Here is a 15,323-nt window from a genome sequence, read left to right as displayed (position 1 = left end):
CCTGAATATATGGGCGTTCATGATGAAGATATTATTGATTCTGACGAAGATTCAGATCGGGAATTAACTATAGTTAGGAGAGAGAGCTTGTGTCAAGCTCGTGAAGAAGAAGAACGTCGGCGCATGTTTGGCACGCATGGGTCAGTGCGTGATACAGGGGGGGCAGTGGGAGTAGGAGTGGGAGTGGGAGTGCAACTAGAAGTGCAACTGCTTCTGCAAGTGGGGGTGGGGGGTAGGTTTGGTGGGTTACGACGTGTGTTTGGGAGCCGACGACAGCCATCTTCATGTGATGCCCCTATACGTTTGGATGAATAAGTAAATGAGCCTAGGAGACCCTCTATTGATCCAATCCTGTTTAGGAAAGAATCAACTAAACAAAAGAAGATAAAACAAATGTGGAGTAGAACTTCCGTTGAGAAATTAGGTAGAGTAGCAGCAAAGTTATTTATACATGCCAATATACCTCCTAACGCGGCCAATTCTCCATATTGGCAAGTGGTAATTGATGCAGCAGCAGAAGCAGGTGAAAGAATAAAAGCTCCCACGGCTAAGGAGATTAGGGGGAAATGGACAGATGCAGAGTATGTGGATGTGAAAGCATACATGGCTACCTTTAAACCTGTATGGCAAGCCAGAGGATGCACGATCATGTGTGATGGTTGGACTGGCCCAACCAGATGCAGCATGATCGACTTCATGGTGTACTGCCACTTAGGAACTATATACCACAAGTCAATTGATGCCTCAGAGGTAACAAAAGATTCTAATTATATTACTGGACTAATGGATAAAGTTGTGGAAGAGATTGGAGAGAATGTAGTGCAGATTGTGACAGATAATGAAGCATCATATAAGCTTGCAAGACATATGTTAATGGATAAGAAAACATTTTTTTTGGTCACCATGTGCTGCCCATTGTATTGATCTCATATTGGAAGATATTGGGAAGAAGAAGAATGTTAAGGAAATGGTCGAAAAGGTAAGAGAAGTGACGACGTTTATTTACAACCATAATCAAGTAGTCGCAATAATGAGAAAGTTTACAAAAAGACAAGAGTTGTTGAGGCCTGCAGCGACTAAATTCGCAACAAACTTTATAACATTAGAGAGTTTATTCTAACATAAGGGAGAGTTGAGTGAGATGTTCGCTTCCCGAGAATGGCTCAACACAAAACATGGGAAGAAGACATCAGGGACACCGGTTGAAGTTGTGAACACCATACGGGACAACAAATATTGGAAGAGGGTCAAGTCGATCCTAAAGGTGATGGAGCCACTAATGAGGATACTCCTTGTTGAAACCGACGAAGCACCTACCATGGGCTTCCTATACGATGTCATGGATAAGGCAAAGTTGGCAATTCAACGTGATTGTAGAAGCTGGAAGTCTTATTGGAGGATGATCGACGGGAGATGGACAAGATAACTCCATCACAATCTTCATGCAACAGGTTACTACCTAAATCCTAGGTATAGATATGCCCAATCATTTGTTACGGATGATGAAGTTCGTGTCAAGCTAAAAAATGTGATAAAGAGATTAGAGCCTGACTTAGATCTGCAAATAAAGGCATTGAATGAATTAGATACATTTAGAAATCGCCTTGGTAGCTTTAGAGATGCTCCTGCACAGCATGCAGTATCTAAGTTGCAACCGGCTGAATAGTGAATTAATTTCAGAGAGAGTACGAAGGCTCTCCAAAAAATTACAGTAAAAGTTTTGAGCCAGACAACATCTTCCTCTAGTTGCGAAAGGAATTGGAGTTGTTTTGCGCTTATTCATTCAAAGAATAGGAATAGATTGCAAACTAGAACATTAGATAGACTTGTCTTCATGCACTACAATATAAAACTAAGAATACGACGACATCATAGAAGCATTACAGCTGCCGATAACGAAGACTACTGTCCAATAAACTTGGACAATATTTATGATGAGGATGACCCACTTCTACCTTAATTGGAAACAAGGGAAAAGCAAATTGAAGAGAATAGTGAAGAATTGGAAATTGATGACCCAGAAATACGCAAAGCGCAACAAGAAAGTCGTGCAGATGTGTTGGACCTAGTAAGAGGGGCAACGTTTATGCCAAGTACAGGTACGGCTCAACATCAAGAAAAGAGTACGAGCAGTGGTAGTGTGACCGTGTCGGATAATGGTGACGATGACCCCCCTGCCCCTGGTGTTGGCACTTCTAGTGTTGCTCAGCACCCTATATAGTCGTCTACAGATCGCGATGCCGATGAACATCAATGAGGTAGTACACGAGGTCGGACTTATGAGTGTATCGAGTCACGATACAACCAGCAGGAGGAGGGTACATCTAGTGGTGCACCGGGTCTGGGAGGTCCGGAATATCAGCAGGCTCATGGTCCTAGTTATTATGATGGATATTCTTATGGTCAATTGGATTATGATTATGGTGGTTATACTGAGCCTGTTCCATCACATTCATGTTGTAGTCCTCCCGATCAATATCCATACGATTATAGATATCCAGATCCAAATCCAAGTTACTCATCACAGCAGACGCACTCTCAATCTCAAGATTCTCAACAGCCTGAGTACGGGCACCAGTATGGCTATTCAACGGGCACTGGTGGATAATCTTACTCAGGGTTAGAGTTGTTGCCTAGTCAGGATCAGTCATCCTCTGGTTTCATTGATCTAGTATTTCCTTCTGGCACTGGATATTATGGATATGCAGATGCAGCACCTACACCTATTGGACAGCCTCAGCCTGATGATGATAATGACGATGATGTGGAGGTCGAGCAACTACAAAAAAGCATATTTTCATTTTGGTGGTGACTTGTGATTGTGAATATATATTTAAGGTAAGTATTTGCAGCAGACAGCTCACAGCAGTATTATTGCAAGAAGCTAAGCACACACTTGACACTGCCGAACTTGTATTTAAAATAGCTCCCCTGACAACCAATCAAGTAATCCTTAATCAAGTTGCAAGGGAGTATATCAGACACTACAAATTTTATTTTTTTAATATTCTTGACTTGAGGATGACAGGTTAACAATGGTCATAGACAGGAATCACAGTCACGTCCATAGGTATGCTCGAGAAATTCCTAAAAAATAATTGCAAATACCTAATGTAAGATATTTTCATATTACATTCATTCTACTATATCTATCATTGATAATAGATAGTTAGAAAATTAAATATTAATTTTGTAGTCAAATTCAGGTTATCTGGTTCATAAATTCATCAGACAATCCGATACAACTTCTCACTAAAGAGTGGACCGTTACACCACCATAAACATGTTCCAATTTATAAATGAATGCATATTTGGAATGCTTAGAATATTCCAAATTTAATCCATATTTTTTTGGCAAAAAAAAAAAATTTGCACCGTTACGCCCCTGTATCGCCGTTACGCCCCCGTATCCGTATCGGTTTTGGAGGGCACCATTACGCCAACCGATACCGATACAGAATACCTTACAATAAAGTGCTCTCAATCAACCTGTAAAGGTTCCCGCTCCTCTATGCTTTCATAACAACAAGTGCCCTTTTTGAAACTTTAAGGACATGATCAAAACCGGTGAACTTGCGCCCAAGCACTTCGAGTGCTCCAAGAGATATTAAGCTCTTCTTCATGTCAGAAACATGCCTCACCTTAGTCAATGTACGCTCCATGCCATTAAACATCTTGATACGCACTGATCCAGCACCTACCACATTACATGCATTATTATTGCCCATAAATACTTAGCCACCATCGCACTCTATGTAACTGGTGAACCAACTCCGATGAAGAGCCATATGATATGGTGCCCCGATATCCAAAATCCACTCATCCATATGATCATCATATAAGTATCCAACCATAGATACTAACAACATGTCACTTCCACTCGTACCTTCATCGGACTCGGTAGTGTTAGCCTCCCTAGAAGAAGCCTCTGAGTTCTCTCTTCTTACCTTAGGATTAGTACAATCCTTCTTCATATGCCCAGACATCCTACAATTACAGCACTTCAACTTTCCTTTGCCCTTGCCTTTGGATTTGGATTTCGATTGAGAAAATCCAGTGTCTCGCTCAGAGTTCTACCCCTTCGTAACCAATGCATCAGTAGAGGCGCCCATGTCCCTGTTTTTCTTTCTCATCGTCTTTCTTTGAAGGGCTGAGATAACTGTATCGAAACTAAGGTTCGATCTATCGGTGCACAACGAGTCCTTGAATTACTCATACGAAGTCGAGAGATAATTCAACAAGATGCATGCCTGATCCTCATCTTTTGATCACTTCCTCCACATCCAGCAATTTGCAAATCATCTTGTTAAAGTTACTAATGTGGGCCTCAACATCACTTACCTCCGTCATCTTCAGATTGAACAATTGAAGCTTTAAGTATAGGCGATTCTCAAGAGATTTCTTCACATAGATGTCCTCTAACTTCACCTGAAAACCTGTTGCGGTTTCTCTCTCATGACATTATAGAGGACCTCATCCGTTAAGCACAATTGGATAGAGGTTCTCACTTTCTTATCCATCTTGTTTCATTCATCATTTGTCATATATTCCAGTCGCTTCTCAAGGAGTGCATCATCCAATCCTTGCTGAACTAGGAGACCGATCATCTTGACCTTCCATTTTTCAAAGTTATTTTTTCCGGAATATTTCTCAACATCACACTTGGATTAGAAGCCATTGATACTCTATTTTCATATTCAATTTGCGCCCCAACGTTTAGCTCTAATACCACTTGTTAGGGGACCGTGGAAGCACACGGAGATGAATCAAACAAAGCACTACAATTGCAGCAGTTCAATCACAAATACTCCAAATTTAATGTGGAAAAACCCTTTCAAGAAAAAAAAAAAAAAACCAACGACACAAAGCGACAGATAGCATGCGGCTAGTCTCCCACATGCAAAACGATCACAAACTGCCAAAAAACGGCTAGTTTCTCACCAACACTCAGAAATGGTTTACTATATTTATGACACTAGACCAAAACGTCCAGCCACCCTTGCCTGTATAAACAAAGCTTGGCTGGTTCATTCCATCATCATAACCAAACCGACTCATTCTTCATATATACCAACAACCTTCAAGTGTTCTTTGATCAAGCCAACAAGTTCATTACGAACCTGAGACTGCCAGGTCCACAAGAACCAAACCAATGTAGTGGTCTAATCCAGCAAAGCTAATCTTCATTTTTTTCTCTCTCCTTTCATTTGGGAATTCTCTTTAGTTTTTATCTACTAGTAAAACTGTATTTACAAAATTCCATCAGTAGTTCCTTCATGCCTGCTAAACGCAAAACCACACACAAGCTTATCATATCCTGGAAGCTATTTGCCTGCAACCTGTTAGTTGTCTCAATTATTCTGAGAAGGAGCAAATAATGCTTTAAGGATAGCGTGATCACACGTGCTTCAGCCTATCCTTAATATTATATTTTTCGGTTTCCTATTTCCTTCTATTTTACAATATTTATAAATCTGTAATTTGAGATTATCAAATCTCAACAGGCACCACAGATGCAGTATCACACATTTGTTTGCTGAGTCCTAGTATTTGAAACAATGATAACATGCTATAGCATTCATTGACATGATCTTCACAAAGCAAGTAAAGCTGAGATATTCAATTCGCGTGAGCAGAAAAAGGGATGGGGGTAAATAATCAAAGAGGAATTATGCAATCCTTGAGACACAGTATCATCAGGCTCTCAGTTTGTACTAGTGGAACCCACAGTTCAGTGTCTCAAATCATCGGGCCCTGCTGTGGATGCATCATGACTTGGAAGTCTCCCAGCCTGGAAGATCCTGACCGCCAATCTCAGGCCTTCCTCAATTGAATATGGATCAGTTTGTACAAGTGGGACCTCAGTTCAGGGTTTCGAACTGAACCCTGGATGGATCATGCCACAGACATCTCTTAAGTTGAAAGCGGGCCATTGCCACATTTCTCTACTTGACTGTATATTTGCATGCCGGAACTCGCAAGGTCTGGATTTTCCAATCGAGTAGTTCCTTTTAGGGCATGCCCATCTAGGGTAGACCCAATCAGACCAACGAACAGGATCACTGATAATAAACCGTGCATTTCCGGATACAGCAACCGTATAATTCCTCAACAACGAATGCCGAATTCAAAGAATACCCAAAATTTGGGGTCAGGATCTTCCGATCAGGGAGATCTTCAGCTCATGGGCCATCCAAAATGGTCCCCACCAGACCAACGGTCTGGATCACTGAAACATGGACCTCACCAGAACATACCAATAAAAACCCAAGGACACTCCAAGTATTATCATCGGCTCGAGTGCTGAGGACCCTAAGATTCCGTTTCACTTCCAAGAAGAAGAAGAAGAAGAATTAGGGCAAAAGAGAACGGAATCCAATTTCTTCAGTTGAAAGAATTAGGGCTTACCCTTTCTTCAATAGCTTGAAATCTGGCGGGAATGTGTAGAAACTCTGAAAATGGGAATTTTTTTTTTCCCGTTTCTGCTTTCAGTGAAATGCTCCGCACCAAAAACCGTACGCGCAAGAAAGAGGACGACGGCTTTTCTGTTTTTTCAAGGACGGAAAGGTATAAGAGTAAGAGGAAAGAAAGATGCTCGGTATTGTAGACCGCGGACTAGGAAATGAATTCGTAGTCCCCCAATACGCATGGACGGTCGGAGAACCGTAATAGGGTAGAGCCAGTCATCCATACACGGCACACGGTAAAGAGTATGATAAAATCAGGTCCGTTCATATGTAGGTATTTAGCATGGATGGTTTATTTCTCAAAATTCAATCCTATTGGACAATCCATTCCGTCTGAACTGTGGGCACTAAAGCGATGGATATGATGACTCTCGTAGGTTTTTATTTTTGAAATATAAGCCATCCATCCTGTCGCCACTCTATGGGTGGACCCGATCCATACATCACCCTGCCATGCGTCCCATGTAGAGACAGTTCTGCGTGTCGTATCCAAGGAACCGTTCAAGCTGTAGGTCCCACCAAATATAGGCTCGTGGGAGCGGATTAGATGAGACTCGGGATTCACGGCCGTGGGTGCGTGGGACCCTGACTGGAAGCGGATTGGCACGGGGGTGGGTGCGTGGGACCCTAACTGGAAGCGGACTGGCTGATGTACGTCACACCAGCTAGCTGGTGTATTGACGGTGGGTCTGGTCATGAGGTATGTGTTATATCCAAACCGTCTATCCATTTGGCGAGTTCAGCTTAAGGCTTGCTGCTAAAAATAAGAGGATCTAACTATCAAGTGGACCACAATGCAAAAGGCGGTGGAGATTGAAAGTCTATCATTGAACTCTTTTTAGGATTACAGGAGTTTTGGATCAATATGAAATTTGTTTTTCCTCTTTAATAAGATTTGTGTGACCTTATGAGCAGATTAAATGGAGAATAAGTGTCACGGGGGCTCTACTAATTGTTTAACGGTGAAAATCATTACCTCTGCTGCTATCTGTAGTCCAAATGAATTTAGTATGATTCATTTTTTCTATGATGCTCTAAAATGTTCTCTAAAGATAGGTGAACGGTGCAAATATGATAAATACATCCCTACATCACAGTGGGGCGAGTAACTTTGATCTCCTTTGAACCGTTCGTTCAACTCAGTGTTCGAGTAGCGTCCTTGCTCATCTTGGCACGACAGGTACCTATAGCAGCTATATAGGTAATCCGCCTCCCCCTAATTGGGCCCATAGGACGCGGATTGCGTACACCTCCGCCCGTCTCTGGCTCCGAACGGGCAGTTCTGTGGGCAGGTCCACCATGATGTATCTGTACATCCAAACTGTCTATCTTTTTTATCAAATTATTTTAAGACATCAAAACAAAAATGAGGTAGATTCAACGATCAAGCGGACCACACCAAATAATAAGCTTAAACAAAAATGAGGCGGATTCAACGATCAAGCGGACCACACCAAATAATAAGCTTGGTTGCTTTAAAAGTCAGTTGCATTAATGCAAGAGTCATCTGTGTTGTGGTCCATTTGATTGTTGGATCTGCCTCATGCCTTAAAATAATCTGAGAAAAGGGATAGACGGTTTGGATGTACAGATACATAAAGGTAGGCCCGCCCACAGAATGCCCGTTCGGAGCTAGGGACGGACTGAGTAGCACGTAATCGGCGTCCAAGCTTACAGTGATGTATATGCCTTGACCCTTACCACAGAGAAATAGTCGCCATTTAATCCTCACCATTAAAAACTTCACAGTCCCCTTGAATGTTTATTTGCCACTTAACCTGTTAATAAGGTCACAAAACGTATACAAAGACACTACTCAAATATCATCTTGATCCAAAGTTCAAGAAGTTTTTAATAGTTAATTACTACTGTTTCTTTTACTATGGTTAGTCTAAGATTTGGATATGCTTCGTCTTACGGATTAGATCTTACAACGAGTTTTCAATACTGATGGACGCCATGGATGTAGTCATCTACATCAAGTTGGGCCCATAGTCAGGGTCCCATGAACTTGAAGTCCAGATCCATCAAGATGGGCAGGCTTGACCGTGGGGCTCACAGTGATGTATGTGCCTTAAATCCACATTGTCCATCCATTTTCAAAGTTTATTTCAGGGCACTATAGGAAAAAAAAAAGTATGCCTAAATCTTTGGTGGATCACTTCATGAGAAAAAGTCATAATTGAATCCCTATCATTAAAAACTTCATGGATTCCACTTAAATGTTTATTTGCCATCCAACCCTTTGATAAAGCCACAAAGACCTATACGAAGAGACCACCCAAATATCATCTTCATCCAAAGCTTTTGTGGCCCACAGAGAGTTTTTAATGGTCAATTACTATTGTTTTCTTTATCATGGTCCATCTGAGGTTTGGAAATGCTTCATTTTTTTGGATCGTACCTTAAAATAAGTTTTCAATACATATGGGTGACATGAATGTAGTCATATATATCATAGTGGGTCTTATAGTTAGGGTCCCACGGAGTTGCGTGGATCGTCGGATCCACCTTAGGCTCGAGAGTCAATTAGGTGAGACCTGGATCCACTGAGGTATGCGGGACCCTGACCTCCCCAAACTTGGAAGGGATGGGGAATCTACACCCAATTAGGTGAGACTTGGATCCACCAATATGGATTAACTTGGATATGATCTAAGATTTGGATGAGTGGCTTAGATGGGTGTGATGTATGGTTTGGGTAGATTATGTTGGATTAAATGAGTTTTGATGAGTGGCTTGGTTTTGGCTAAATTGGATGGGTTGGATGGCTTAGGTTGGATGGGGTTAGATGGCTAGGTTTGATTGGGTGGACTGGCTAAGGTTATATTAGGTTGGATGGCTAGGATTAGATGAGTGGCTTAGATTGACTAGATTGTATGGGTAGAATGGTTATTCCGAAATTGGGTTTGATGGCTAAGGTTATATTGGGTTGGATGGCTAGGGTTAAATTGGGTTAAATGACTATGATTAGTTGGATGACTAGGGTAAGATTATGTTGGATGGGAGTGGCTAAGGGAGGAGTGGTAAGGCCATCATGGTTAAAGGTTGAAATGGCTAAGGTTAGGGTGTGGCTAAATGGAGTAGTGGCTACAATTAAGGTGGCTGAAAGGATGAGTGACTAAGGCTATAGTGTTTAAAGGGAGGAGTGGCTCAGGCTATAGTGATAAAATAAATGTTGTCTAAAGAATGAAGGAATGAAGAGGTTTATAGTCGAGGAAAATAACATTCTTGTAATGAGTGGTATGTAAGGGAGAAAATGGCATGTGGGAAGATTTAATTGGTTGTTGAAACCCCCAAGGACATGTGACACTTCTTTATCAGCTATTAGAGTGGTAAATTGTATAATTTGGAGGAAATTTTGGGGCATTTGGCTTGTAAACACTATTTATGGATGCACCTTCCCAGCCTAAACAGTCTACCTAACATTCTAGGAGATTTTGAGTTTACTCTTTTTCTTCTTTTTTTTTAGCCATGAATATACTCATATCTCTCTTACAAGTCTGTTTTAGTGTTTTTTTGGCTCGTTATAAAGATAATTCAATTAGCTTTCCAATAAGATTGGAATCACCTTATTTGGAGGTCATTTAATCATTGAGAAGTTGAGCTAAAATCTTTATTAACCCTTGTTGCTTACAGATTTAGTTATACATAAATTAAGTAAATTGGCCACATCTTTTTTAATATGTATTGAATTTAAGTGATTTTAGGCTTGTTAAAAAGATCATTCAATGAACTTTCTAATGAAATATAAATCATCTTTGTCAAAGAGATCGCTAGGTCTACTATGCTATCTCAGTAAAACTAAATAACAAGCAAAGTGGGTCTTGGAGTAGCTTAGATAAGGTTGATGAGTTTCTGATGGGTTATTTGAAAATATGAGTTTTTTTATAGTTTTAAGATTGACGAGGTATTGGATTCTAATACTTATTGGGGATTATAAGTCATACATTGTCTAGATCTTATTGTAATTGGTCATCCCATGGAGAGTCGTCTCATGGAGAGTGGGTGACTACAATGATGAATGTGGACCTTTGGTCTGGGTGTGGCAATGGGCCGCATGGCCTGCTGGGCCTAACTTTGGACAAGGCATAGACTTAGTGTATGTGGCTTGATCAAGGGCTTGGCCTCGACACGTTTTAACTGCAACCAACTATCCAACTATCCAATTCTTTTTTACAAGTAGGGCCCACCCGATAATCAGGCAACTTGATTTTTAGGCCCACACGTTGTGGCCCCCTGATGTGATCTTGGATCTCCGTGTGCCAATCACGTGTGAGACTAATGAAATTCCATATCCAAGTTATGCACTAACACAATATGATACCTATTAAATTGCAGTTGCGCAAATCACCCTAGCACTGTGGAGCTTGCCATGATCCACCTCAAGTAACCTTGGATCTCCGTGTGCCAATCACGTGTGAAAGTAATGAAATTCAATATATGTGTTGTGCACTCAATACAACACACCTATTCAATCGCAATTGCGTAAATCACCCTAGCACTATGGAGCTTACCATGGCCCACCTCATGTGATCTTGGATCTCTGTGTGCTAATCACGTGTAAAACTAATGAAATTCAACATCTGTGTTGTGCACTCAATACAACACACCTATTCAATCGCAATTGCGTAAATCACCCCGGCACTTTCATGTCCAAGATGGACCAGAGAAGGCCTGATCGGAGGTGGAGGTGATCTGGACCGTCGGAACCCTACAATAAGTTGGCCACACCACGGGAAACCGTGGTAATTGACCATTAAAAACTGTTTGTTAGCCACAAAAGCTTTGAATCAAGATGAGATTTGTGTTTTCCCTTCATCCAAGTCTACGTGGTCTTATCAACAGCTTGGATGGAAAATAAACAATATAGTGGGCCCTAAGAAGTTTTCAATGGTGAGCATTCCATCGTCATTGTTTCCTATGGTGTGGTCCACCTGAGATTCTTGTGTCCTACATGGGTTTTGAATATGCTGATTTTTATATGACATACACATCTCGTGGTCTTGAATCTACCCAGTGCCAATGCTAATTGAACTGTAACTCTTGCTAGACTACATCCTGACATTGCAATTGCACATATTGGAATTTAATTAGGGCCCGTTCGATTTTCTAGTTCATTGGTAAATGTTTAGTAAATTGGTATTGATTATTTCCTTATGCATTTCCCTGTATTTGATTTGACATTTTACTTTTTTAATATAAAAATTGAGAAGGCTGCAAAATATTTTTAGGTCCCACTGTGGTGTGTGTCGCTTATCCACACTGTTCATCTATTATGCTAGCTGAATTTATGGCGTGAGCCAAAAAATGAGGCATATCAAAAGCTCAGGTGGACCACGCCACAACAAAAAGGGAATCGACCAATTACTATTAAAAAAAATTTGAGCCACTATTTCTCTTGGTGTGGGCCACTTGAGTGCTAGATCTTCCTCGATTTTTTGTTTATATCTCAAATTTTTATTGCAAAACAGATAGACGGAACGGATATATCATATACATCACTATGTGGTTCAAAAATTAAAACTATGCCTTTTGAACCGGTTTCAAATGCACAAATTCCTATGAATTTTCAAATGTTGTGAAACGGTAATAATTACCCATTTCCAATGTATTTACCTTTGCGTTGAAAAAACAAACAAGCCCTTACACTATTTGGGGTTTTTTCAATGATGCAATAGGGACATAGATTGTGGGATTTGATCTGCTGCCCGTCAGATATGCTCATGGGGACCTAACATGCCATTATTAGAGATGAGCCTAGTCATGGACATATTCAACACGGATTGCATGTTATGCGGAGCTCAAATATGTGTTTACATTACCAAAATATATGGGCCCACCATGGTGTGTGTTATATCCATGTTGTCCATAAATTTTGTGAGATTATTTCGGAGCATGAGTGAAAAGATAAAAAGAAAAAGAAAAAGAGGGAGATTTAAAATTCTATGAATCGCACCATAGAAAATAGTGGGTGAAACCATCCAAGGCCCACTGTGAACATTTACTTGCAATATAACTTTTTCATAAGGTTACACATACCTAGATGAAGGGAAAATAAAAATATCAGATTGATTCAAACCTTCTATTTCCCTGAGAACTTTTCAGTGGCAGTCATTCAATGCCCATCACTTTCCATTACGTGGCCAACTTGAGCTTTAGATCTACTTCCTTTTTTAGCCAATGCCCTGAAATGATCGTACAAAATGGATGAACTATAATGATATATCACATACACATGGTGGGGCTTATATAACTCTGCGATGTCAACGCATCACTCTTTTCAAATATGCTTTGCATGACCCCTCCCTAACAAAGGCACATGGCCAATTAAATCTCTTCACCGCCTACATAAGTTGTGGCTGAGTCATTGTGCACCATGTCCTGCAATATATGGCAAAATTCGGACGTACACAGCAAACATGCAAATTACTAAACTACCTTCAATTACCGACACTAAAGTTCCTGGGTGGGGCTCAGGGGTGTACATCGAGTCGAACCGAGTTAAGCCGGCTTCAGCTCAACTCGGCTCGGCTCAGTCCTCGAGCCTAACTAGCCAGATTGGCTCGGTTCGGTCAGCAGCTCGGGCTAGTTCAAATCGAGTTCAAGCCAACATCAAGCCGAGTTCGCCGTTGCAACATTTTTACAAACACTTCGATTACACCTTCAAAATCTCACTGTATTTGAGACATCATCAACAGTTTTACAAGTATTTTTATCAAATACCTTCTAAGCAACAAAAAAATCAAGAAAAAAAGGGTGTTGGTTTTCTATACATACATTCATTGCCACCCACCACACTTCTTTGAATCATTTGATCAAATACTTGGTGAGCAACGTCAATATCAAAGTAATTGAGTCACCGAACTGGTTCAATCCAAGTTTGAATCAAGCTGGGTTCAATCCGAGTCGAGTCAAGATGGGGCCAACTCGAACTTATTTTCGAGCTAAAAAAATCAGCTCAACTTGGCTCGAACTCAGCTTCGAACCGAGTCAAATCGAGCTTTTTTCAAGTCGAGTCGAGTCGAGCGAGTTAACCGAGTTAGCTCGATTCGTGTACACCTTTAGTGGGGCCCAATTAAATGTATGTGAGAAATTCATTCCATCCATCCATTTTGTAAGATCACACGAGAGATAAAATTGGGGAAAAAAATTCTTACATTTGAAACCTTCTTAGGATCTACCTTGATGTTTATAAGTTATCCAAACTGTTTATAAGGTTGTTCTGATATGAAGTTAAAACACCAAAAAATGGCTTGATAGAAAACTTTTATGGCTATAAGAATAATTCCTAAATGCTCACAGTTTCCTCTAGTGTGCCCCACTTGAGTGTATGCGGCCCACTTGAGTGTTGAAGACACCTCATTTTTCATCTAACTTACTAAAATGATCACAAAAAACGGATGAACACATTTCTCACAAGCATCTGCAGGCTCCACCCAGTATCCTTGGGCGAAAACTAAGCGAAGGCTGTAGCAGGAAATACGCGCCCTCAATTACTCCAATATTCTAATTCTACCCAATTATATAAATATATAATAAATTTTGTACCTTAAAGAGCCGATAAGCCAAAACTCATGATTTTATTTATAGCCACGTACAATTGAAACAACAAACCGACACGGATGATGTTTAAAACCCTCAACGTTGGGTCCTTACTGTGGTAGACTCTCAAGAGTTTCAACACCTATTGAGGGTTCGAGTACCCATAGGTGGTGAAATCCCACCATGGCGTGAGTGTGTGGTGGTGTGTGCGCGTGTGTAAAAAAAAAAAACAAGAAGAGAAATTTGCGACTGTACGACCCATTTATGGCCCATTTAGGAGACTAAGCCCACCTCATTTTCCTCTGCGAGAATATGCCCCAGCTGTACGGACGGCTTGCCAAAGGTCGAAAATGCCCATGCTTGTTCCTTCAAGCGGATAGGCGGTGCTCGAAGATGAGCGCTGACACTCCTCGAACACCGAGTTGTACGAACGGTTCAAAAGATATCAAAGTTACATGGGCCCCACAGTTACGTATTTATTATATCCACAACGTTCATCCATATTTCGAGATCATTTCGGAGCATTATCCAAGCACAAAAAATCATATCGAAATAGCAACCGGACCACACCACAAAGAGCAGCAGAAAATTGATTTTCACCGTGGAAACTTTTGTAGGGCCCACCATAACATTTATTTTCCATCCAATCTATTCATAATGTCACAAAGACCTAGATGAAGAGGAAAAACAAATTTTGTAATGATCCAAAACTTCTGGGACCCCTAAAAGGGTTTCAATGGTAGACGTTCAATCTTCCACTGCCTTTTACAGTGTGGTTGACTTGATAGCTAAATTTATCTTATTTTCCTTCCCAAGCGTTAGTATGAGTTCGCCAAATAGATGGACGGTTTGGATATAACGCATACCTCATAAAAGGACCCACAAAGGTGATGAGGATTACAACAGGGAAAAAAAGAGAGCCTGATATCTATGGCTACGGATTATAACCGTAGAGATAACAACAGCCAATGCTTTTTCAATATGTCCTTTACTATGCATCGAAGGTCTTTCGATATGTACTTCGATATATCGAATGTCTTTCGATTAATCGAAAAAGGTCCAAAACTGTCCAGCAACTTTGCATAAAAAATTCTGCAATTTTCGATTAATCGAAGTGTGTTCGATATGTATCGAAGATATAGCTACAGATTATAGCTGTAGCCATAACCGCAGTCCGTAAAAGTCTATGTAAATTTTTTTATTTTTTTATTTTTTATTTTTTACATAGAGAACTTTATTCTACCTACAATTTTCTCTAATACATATTTATATAAATATGTATATATAAGCATATAAAAAAAATTTCTCTCT

At 40.5% G+C, this 15,323-nt stretch overlaps 1 protein-coding gene across 8 annotated transcripts in view; it reads right to left on the bottom strand.

Annotated features, from left to right (window-relative positions):
• Positions 1 to 6,564, bottom strand: part of LOC131242843 (uncharacterized) — a 33,830-nt gene extending 27,266 nt beyond the window's left edge. For 3 of the 8 annotated variants that reach the window (XM_058241755.1, XM_058241756.1, XM_058241757.1), the window contains exon 1: positions 6,409 to 6,562. The gene's annotated coding sequence lies outside the window, so the exon portion shown is untranslated. Of the gene's footprint in view, positions 1 to 6,257; positions 6,329 to 6,408 lie in introns of all 8 variants that reach the window. The other 5 variants (XM_058241749.1, XM_058241754.1, XM_058241752.1 and 2 more) reach the window with 4 other exon arrangements.
• Positions 6,565 to 15,323: the final 8,759 nt, after the last annotated feature.

This window comes from Magnolia sinica, chromosome 4 (genome assembly GCF_029962835.1).
Source record: "Magnolia sinica isolate HGM2019 chromosome 4, MsV1, whole genome shotgun sequence".
Lineage (NCBI taxonomy): Eukaryota > Viridiplantae > Streptophyta > Magnoliopsida > Magnoliales > Magnoliaceae > Magnolia > Magnolia sinica.
The sequence above is the reverse complement of the archived record's forward strand: the minus strand, read 5'-3'. Positions and strand labels throughout refer to the sequence as shown.